The following is an 8256-nucleotide window of genomic DNA, read 5'->3' on the forward strand; positions in this document are numbered from 1 at the left end:
TTCTGGAGATCAGGTAAGGAAAGTGTCCCAGCCTGCTCCAGATAACCCTCCAAGAATAACTCTACTTCATGTTCCAGTATTTGGTATAAAAATAATCTTACCTAAAATATATAATAATAGGAGTGGAAATACCAGCAACAAGGCTGCCTCATGAGGAAAGGAGCAAGTTCTTCATCAATGGAGATGTTCATGAGCATCTGGAAGCTATCTGCCAAGTAGCCAGCATTCATTAACAGAAGGTCAAAATTGGGCTAATTCAAATCCCAGCACTTCCACTCACCAGCTGATGATCTTGATTAAGTCACCTCACCTCTTTCCACCTGCTTTCTCACCTGTGACCTAGAAAGGCTGATTCTTACTTCATAGGCTACTACGAGGATTATCATGGGAGACACTTATCTGAAAAGCCACTCACAGTCTATGGCACAAAGCAGCGGTTAAAAGGTGTAATTAATCTGTTGGTCTCTTTATCTGAAGGGGAGACCATCTCAGTGAGAAGTTGTCTCGGGTGGTCAGATCTCGTCTGCTTGCAGTGTGCCTGTTGTAGTGCTGAGGGAGCAGTAGCACAGTCTCAGTTCCTTCAGCGCTTAGAGTGTGGCGGAGCAAAAGAGCTCAAGAGTATTTATCCTGTTATTAGGGCTCCAGCTGTGAGTAGGGATTCCCTGGGGATGAGGACACTAAAGATCCCTCTGAGATGCTAGAAAGAAGCAACAAAATGACGCTAGGAAATTTGAACCTTGAAAGGGGAGGGAAGGATTGGGAATAGAGAAGTTATAGCCTGAGAGTTCAGTGTGGATAGGAAGGGGAGAGGTGGAGAGATCCTTGAGCACAAATAATCAAAAAGAATCTGGGGCATAGAAACAAATTTTGGAATATTTTTCTAATTTTGACTTTTTTTTCACAGTCCTTGCTCTTCACCCTAAATATCTGCTTCTCCATATTTCTTTTGGGTAAAAGCTATTTAACCTCTCTGAATGTTAGTTCTTCCTCTGTAAAATGGGGAGGTGGTAAAGATTAAGTGAGATGATATATGCAAAGCATTTACAATATTGTCTGATTTATACTAAGCATTAAATAAAAAGGTTGAATTATTATTTTATCCAATTCAATAATCATTGAATGAGCATCTACTACCTGCAAAAAGACTACGTTGGCTTTAGGGCAAGGGGATGAAGATCACACCTCTGTTGTCAAGGTGCTCACAGCCTGATTTGGAGGATGGGAAGACATACATATGAAAGACATAGAGGTTCAATTCAGCAGAGGAGGGGTTAGCCCTGGAAGAGACAGTCAGGGATGTAGGGTTTAGAAGTATAAGGTAGATTTGGAGGAAGGGCCATGCCAAGGAGAGGAAACAGCATGTGCAAATAATAGGCAAGGGACTATAGGCATGTTCTGGGAACCATCGAATTGCAGTTTAATGTTAATACCTTCATGACTCTTTGCTGATAGAACCAATGTCCTTTCTCTCTTGCCCACACAACATCTTATCAAGTGCTGTTTGTGCTCTACAGTCTACTTTAGATCTTTCTGGTGTAACCTTAAGTATGTTAAGTAACAGCTCTTAGCCTCTTGTTCTCCCTCTGTATAAAGGAGGAGGATGTGACTTACTTTGTGGGGCTGTCGTGGCCTATTATGTGTAAGGCATTTAGTAAAGTGTGTGGCACATGGTAAGACCTTGATAGATTGTTATTATTACATTGTCTTTCATTTGGCTTCTTACACAATAGGTTTTGTGAAGGCAGAGACCATGTGAATTCACCTTACTCTCTGTGATAGTACTTCAAAGAGGATCATGATGATGTTGGGTATTAGGGGAAGGCTGCTGAATGAGCAGAGGGTATTATAATCAAATGTAGGACAGGCAGGCATAATGCTTAATTTCAAGCAATAAGTCAACAAATATATTGATGACTTTAATATGTGCCTGACATTGTGCTGGAGATGTAAAGATTTGAAAAGATTCCTGTTTTTAAGGAGGTTTAAATGAAGATGGTGGAGGGAAGTCTTAGTGTGGGGTGGCAGGGTCCAGATGATAAAAAAGAAGGCACAGGCTTTGTTTTCTGAGCAGATAGCTCCCCTGGGAACCTTTATAAATGTCTGCTACTTTAAGAATTTAAGAATTTCGTGGATCCTGGGTCTTCACCATCCCCCTACTTTTTTTTTTAATTAGAGAAGTTGTAGGTTTACAGAAAGACCATGCATAAAATACAAAATTCCAATATACCGTGCTACTGTTAACACCTTACATTAGTGTGGTACATTTGTTACAAATAATAAAAAAAATTTATAATTGTACTATTAGCTGTAGACCATGATTTACATTAGGGCTCACTGTGTCATATAGATCTATGTTTTTTTGTTTTGTTTTTAAAATTGTTTATTCTAGTAACATATATACAAACCTAATTTTCTCCTTTTTAAGCACATTCAAATACATTTATTCACTGGTGTTAATTATGTTCACAATATTATGCTACCATCACTGCCATCCATTACAAAACTTTTCATCACCCCAAATAAAAACTCTGCACCAATCAAACATTATCTCCCCATTCCATACACCCACCCTGGCCTCTGGTAACCTATATTTTAGTTTCTGACCCTGAATTTGCTTATTCAAACTCATTCATGTCAGTGAGATCATACTCGTTTAAGTTTGTCCTTTTGTGTCTGGCTTATTTCACTCAGTGTGATGTCTTCAAGGTTCATCCACATTGTCACACGTATCATCCTTTGTATGGATGAATAATATTCCATTGTGTGTATATACCATGTTTTGTTTATCAGTTCATCAGTTGATGAACACTTGGGTTACTTCCATCTTTTGGCAATTGTGAATAATGCCACTCTGATCATCGGTGTGCAAATGTCTGTTTGAGTCCCTGCTTTCAATTGTTTTGGGTATATAAGGAAGTGGAATTGCTGGGTCATATGGTAGTTCTATATTTAACTTTTTGAAGAAATGTCAAACTGACATTCACAGCAGCTGTACCATTTCACATTTTCAGCAACAATGAATGAGTGTTCTTATTTCTCCACATTCTCTCCAACACTTGTTAATTTTCTTTTTTCTTTTTAATAGTAGCCATTCTAGTGGATGTGAAAAACTATCTCATTGCGGTTTTGATTTGAATTTCCCTAATGTCTGGGGACATTGAGCGTATTTTCATGTGCTTTTTAACCATTTGTATTTCTCTTTGAGAAATGTCTATTCAAGTCTTTTGCCCATTTTTAAAATTGGGTTGTCTTTTTGATGCTGAGTCGAAGGATTTATTTCATGTTTTGGATAGTAACCCTTTATTAGATATGTGGTAACCAAATATTTTCTCCCATTGTATAGGCTTTCTTTTTACTTTCATGATAAAATCTTTTGATACCCAAAAGTCTTAAATTTTGATGCAGTTCCATTTATCTGTTTTTTTTTTCCTTTTGTTGCTTGTGCTTTGGGTGTGTAGTCTAAGAAGCCACTGTATAACACAAGGTCTTGAAGATGTTTCCCGATGTTTTCTTCTAAGAGTTATATAGTTCTGGTTCTTGTATTTAAGTCTTTTATTCATTTTCAGTTAACTTTTTTATATGATGTGAGGTAGGGGCCACCATCATTCTTTTATATGGATACCTAATTTTCCCAGCACCATTTTTTTTTTTAATCTTCATTTTATTGAGATATATTCGTATACCACGCAGTCATACAAAACAAATCGTACTTTCGATTGTTCACAGTACCATTACATAGTTGTACATTCATCACCCAAATCAATCCCTGACACCTTCATTAGCACACACACAAGAATAACAAGAAAAATAATTAGAGCCCAGCACCATTTTTTAAAGAGACTGTTCTTTGCCAACTGAGTGGACTTGGCACCCTAGTCAAAAATTGGTTGGCCATAAATATGAGGGTTGATTTCTGAACTCTCAATTCAATTCTATTGGTCTATACGTCTGTCCTTGTGCCAGGACCATGGTGTTAACTGTGGTTTTGTAATAAGTTTTAAGATTGGGAAGTCTGAGTCCTCCAACTTTGTTCTTCTCTTTCAAATTGGTTTTGGCTACTCAGAGCCCCTTACCCTTCCATACAAATTTTGTAATTGGCAAAAAAGGGATGTTGGAATGTTTATTGGGATTATGTTGAATCCGTAAATTACTTTTGCTAGAACTGACATCTTTACAGTATTTAGTCTTGTGATTTGTGAGTACAGAATGTCCTTCCATTTATATAGGTCCTCTTTGATTTTAGCAAGGTATTGTAGTTTTTTTTGTGTGTGTGTATAGGTCCTTTACATCCTTGCTTAGATTTATTTCCAGATACTTGATTCTTTGAGTTTCTTTTGTAAATGGATTTTTCCCCTTGATTTCTTCCTCAGATTGTGTATACAAATACTACTGACATTTGTGGGCTGAACTTATACTCTGCCACCTTGCTGAATTCACCTATTAGTCTAGTAGCTTTGTTACTCATGATTTTCTGTATGTAGGATCATATCATCTGCAAATAGGGAAAGTTTTTCATTTCTTCCTTTCCAATTTGGGTGTATTTTATTTATCTATCTTACCTAATTGCTCTGGTTAGAACTCCCAGTAAAATGTTGAAAACAGTGGTAACAGTGAACATCTTTGTCTTGTTCCTGTTATTAGTGAAAGACTGAAAGCTTTCCTTCTAACCAGTATTATGTTAGCAGTGGATTTTTCATATATGCCCTTTATTATTTTGAGGAAGTTTCCTTCTATTCCCAGTTTTCTAAGTGTTTTTATCAAGAAGTGGTGCTAGATTTTCTCAAATCCCTTTTCTGCATCAACTGAAATAATCATGTGGTTTTACCCCCCTTCGTTCTGTTAATGTGGTATATTACATTAATTGTTTTTTTGTTGAATCACACTTGCATACCTGTGCTAAATCCCACTTGATCATAATGTATAATTCTTTTAATGTGCTGTTGGACTCAGTTTGCCAGTATTTTATTGGGTATTTTTACATTTATATTCATAAATGATATTGGCTGTAGTTTTCTTTTTTTGTGGTCTCTTTATCTGGCTTTGATGTCAGCCTCATGGAATGGTTTAAGGAGTATTAAATTCTCTTAGTTTTTTGGAAGAGTTTGAGCAGGATTAGAGTTAATTCTTCATGGAATATTTGGTAAAATTTCCCTGTGAAGCCATCTTGTCTTAGGCTTTTCTTTGCTGGAAGGTGTTTGATTACTGTTTCAATCTCTTTGTCAGGTATTGGTCTGTTGAGATCTACTATTTCTTCTTGAGTCAGTGTAGGTAGTTTGTGTGGTTTCTATGAATTTGTCCATTTCATAAGGTTTATCTAATTCTTTGGCACATGCTGGTTCTTAGTATCCTCCTAGATCCTTTTAATTTTTGTGGGGTCAATACTAATGTGCCCCTTTTCATTTCTGATGTCAGTTATTTGTGTCCTCTGTGTTTTTTTCTTTGTCGTCCAGGGCAAATGTGAGATAAAGGATTTTTCTGTCTTATCTTAGCCTGACTGGAGCTGGGGAGCCTGCTTCTTTGCCTTTGCTTCTACTTGCTAGTGGCCTTAGGAAGTCCCCTTAGGTTTGAATGACACCCTCCCTACTCCCTTTGAAACAGACCTTTGCCCTCTCCTGGTTGTTCCCTTATGAGACTTAAGGCAGGTAGTCCCTTGACACAGGTTGCTGGGATTTATTGTCCTGCTTTAATGTCTACAATGTGCTTCTGTGTCTTTAGGACATATTGTGGGAGGGAGAGCCAGAGACAAATTTCCTAGTTCAGTTTTTCGAACTTTATCCCAATAGAATGGCCCCGAGATACTGGCACCCTAGTATATGTGTAAGGTCACTCTGTTCCCTCTGAAACAGGGACAGGGCCCCACATGGGAGGCAGGCTGACTCCACCCCACACTGTTGACTTATAAGGGGACAGGAGATTCTCCTTTAGCTTTTGAAGCTGAGTTTTCTTGATTTGGAAATTGTTCAGTTATTGCAGCCCTTTGACTGTTTCCCAAAGTTTTGAGGAAGGGGTATGTCTTTAAGATTCTTCTGCCACTTTTGCCTGAGAAGGATCAGAACAATGGCCAATCTCAGAAATGGCCCCCAGGGATCTGAAGTAGCTGATCAAAATCAGTGATCAGTGAAGTGACCAGGTGCCAACATCCCTGGAGTTTGGAGGACTAGGTCTTTATATCCCACTCTGACACCAGTAAACTGTACCAGAAGCCTGGACTCCAATTCCTGGTGCTGCCTGCCACAGGTGTCAGGGATGCTGGATTGTAGCCACAGCAAAGAGGGTGAAATTCATCCATATTTACTACAGTCTACCAGCCTCTTCCTCCTGCTCTTCTTTGAATGCTGCACAGTGTCCCACTAGATTTCAGAGTTTAAACAGCTGATTCAGACAATTCTTTCAGTTCAATATTTGTTTACTCAGTTCAATATTTGTTATCCTCTGCCACCTTCCCACAATCCTCCACCATGTATTTCTTCCAGGGACACAACAGATTCTAATACAAGGAAGTTAAATCTAAGGCATAATAGCAGATAAATGAGGTGACTCTTGAAATTTCTGCCAGCCCCTCAGAGCTCAGAGCCAAACCAATTATCTCAACTATCTTGATGGGGCTTGGGGGTAGGCATGGCTGCTCAGTGTTAACCTGGGGCACCACTGACCAGATTTCATTTAACCACTGACATTCATTCTACCCATAATTATTGTGCACATCTTTTGTGTCAGCATTTCTCTCAGAACTGAGAATGCAATAGCGAGTACAAAGAAGGCAGGGGGACAAGGAGATTGACAGCACATGAGCAGTGAAAAGTAAAGAGAGTCAATGTATTAGACTTCTTGGGAGATGATTCAAGAATTGTTGGTTTGAGAAGGGAAAATGAATAGTAGTGGTCATAAAGCAGAGTTCTGGGCCCTAAGATTTCATGTGCACTGCAGTTATTGGTAGTGATGAGGTCTGTATTATGACCATGGCAGTGGGTCATTGTTGATATGAGGGAGAAGATGAGATCACTGAATGTGAGGATGTCAAGCAACTGAGAGACCAGGAATTGCCTCCATGGCTACTGAAATTACCAAGAATGATGACAGAAGTAGAGATTGGAAGCGTATACTAAGCTTGGTGTTAAAACCTTCAATGAATGAAGGGGTGTGCCCAGAGATAAGGCATGGTTTCAACAAGAGGAAATAGTGGGTAGTGATGAGGAAAAATCCCAACTGTAGACACAAAACTCTAGATAAGATCATTTAATTTCGGATGTAGATATGGAATCTATATGACCTCAACATTCTACCTCATTGCTGATACCCATGGGAAAGAAATAAGATAGCAAATTAAATGACCATTTGTCCCCTCAGCATTAGGCTATGCTCTCCTTAGTCCCAGCTATACACCTTTTGACCTACCCTCTGTTTTCAGACCAAGCTATAACCCTAAAATTTTCCTGTGCCATTGCAACGTTTTGTAATTCTTCCCACCTATGTCTTTCAATCCTGCCTGGGCTCCCACAACCTCAGCCTGTGTCAACTTAGGTCTTGGCCATGTGACTCAATCTGGATCTTTTTAATCTCAACCATAACCTACCCAGCTCAGCCTGCATTTTCGCAGCTTTTCTTGTGATCTTTCCCTAACTCATCCTCGTTATCTTGTACTCTGCTCCCAATACCAGCTTGTGGCACCTCAAATTGAGATCACCACCTTGCAATAGTTGGTGTCTCCTCAGCCTAACTCAGACTTTAACAATGCAGGCCCTGTGTAGAAATCCTACATCAAACCCAGTGTTCTCCATAGACCTTCCAAGGTGAGAGAGGTGAGTCCTCATCCCTAAGGATAAGAGCCTTCTCTAAAGAAGAGGGGGTCAGTGACCAGGGTACAGACTCAGCAGACGCTGTCGGGAAGTGTCATGAAAAGTTAGTTCAGGTCAACTCACATAGGGGGCTCCTGTGAAAACTGACTTCCTCTCTCATGACTGTGGCAGTGTAGCAGGCACTGAAACCAGCCATAGGAGGAAAAGTGCTTCCCTTCAGTGTTACTTTTAATGGTTAATAATTATCAAGTAATGATTAATAAGAAAACTATCCAAGGAACCAAGAAGTTAGTGCCTCATCAAGGCCGCAAGCTGGGACTCAGACACAGATCTCTCATTGATAACCCTAATCCACAGCTCTGTCTATAACACACACCTACCAGAACATAAAATGAAACAAAACAACACCCAAACCCTGAACCGAATCAAACAAACAAAAAGCTAATAGATAACCTTAGCT

This window comes from Choloepus didactylus, chromosome 6 (genome assembly GCF_015220235.1).
Source record: "Choloepus didactylus isolate mChoDid1 chromosome 6, mChoDid1.pri, whole genome shotgun sequence".
Classification (NCBI taxonomy): domain Eukaryota; kingdom Metazoa; phylum Chordata; class Mammalia; order Pilosa; family Megalonychidae; genus Choloepus; species Choloepus didactylus.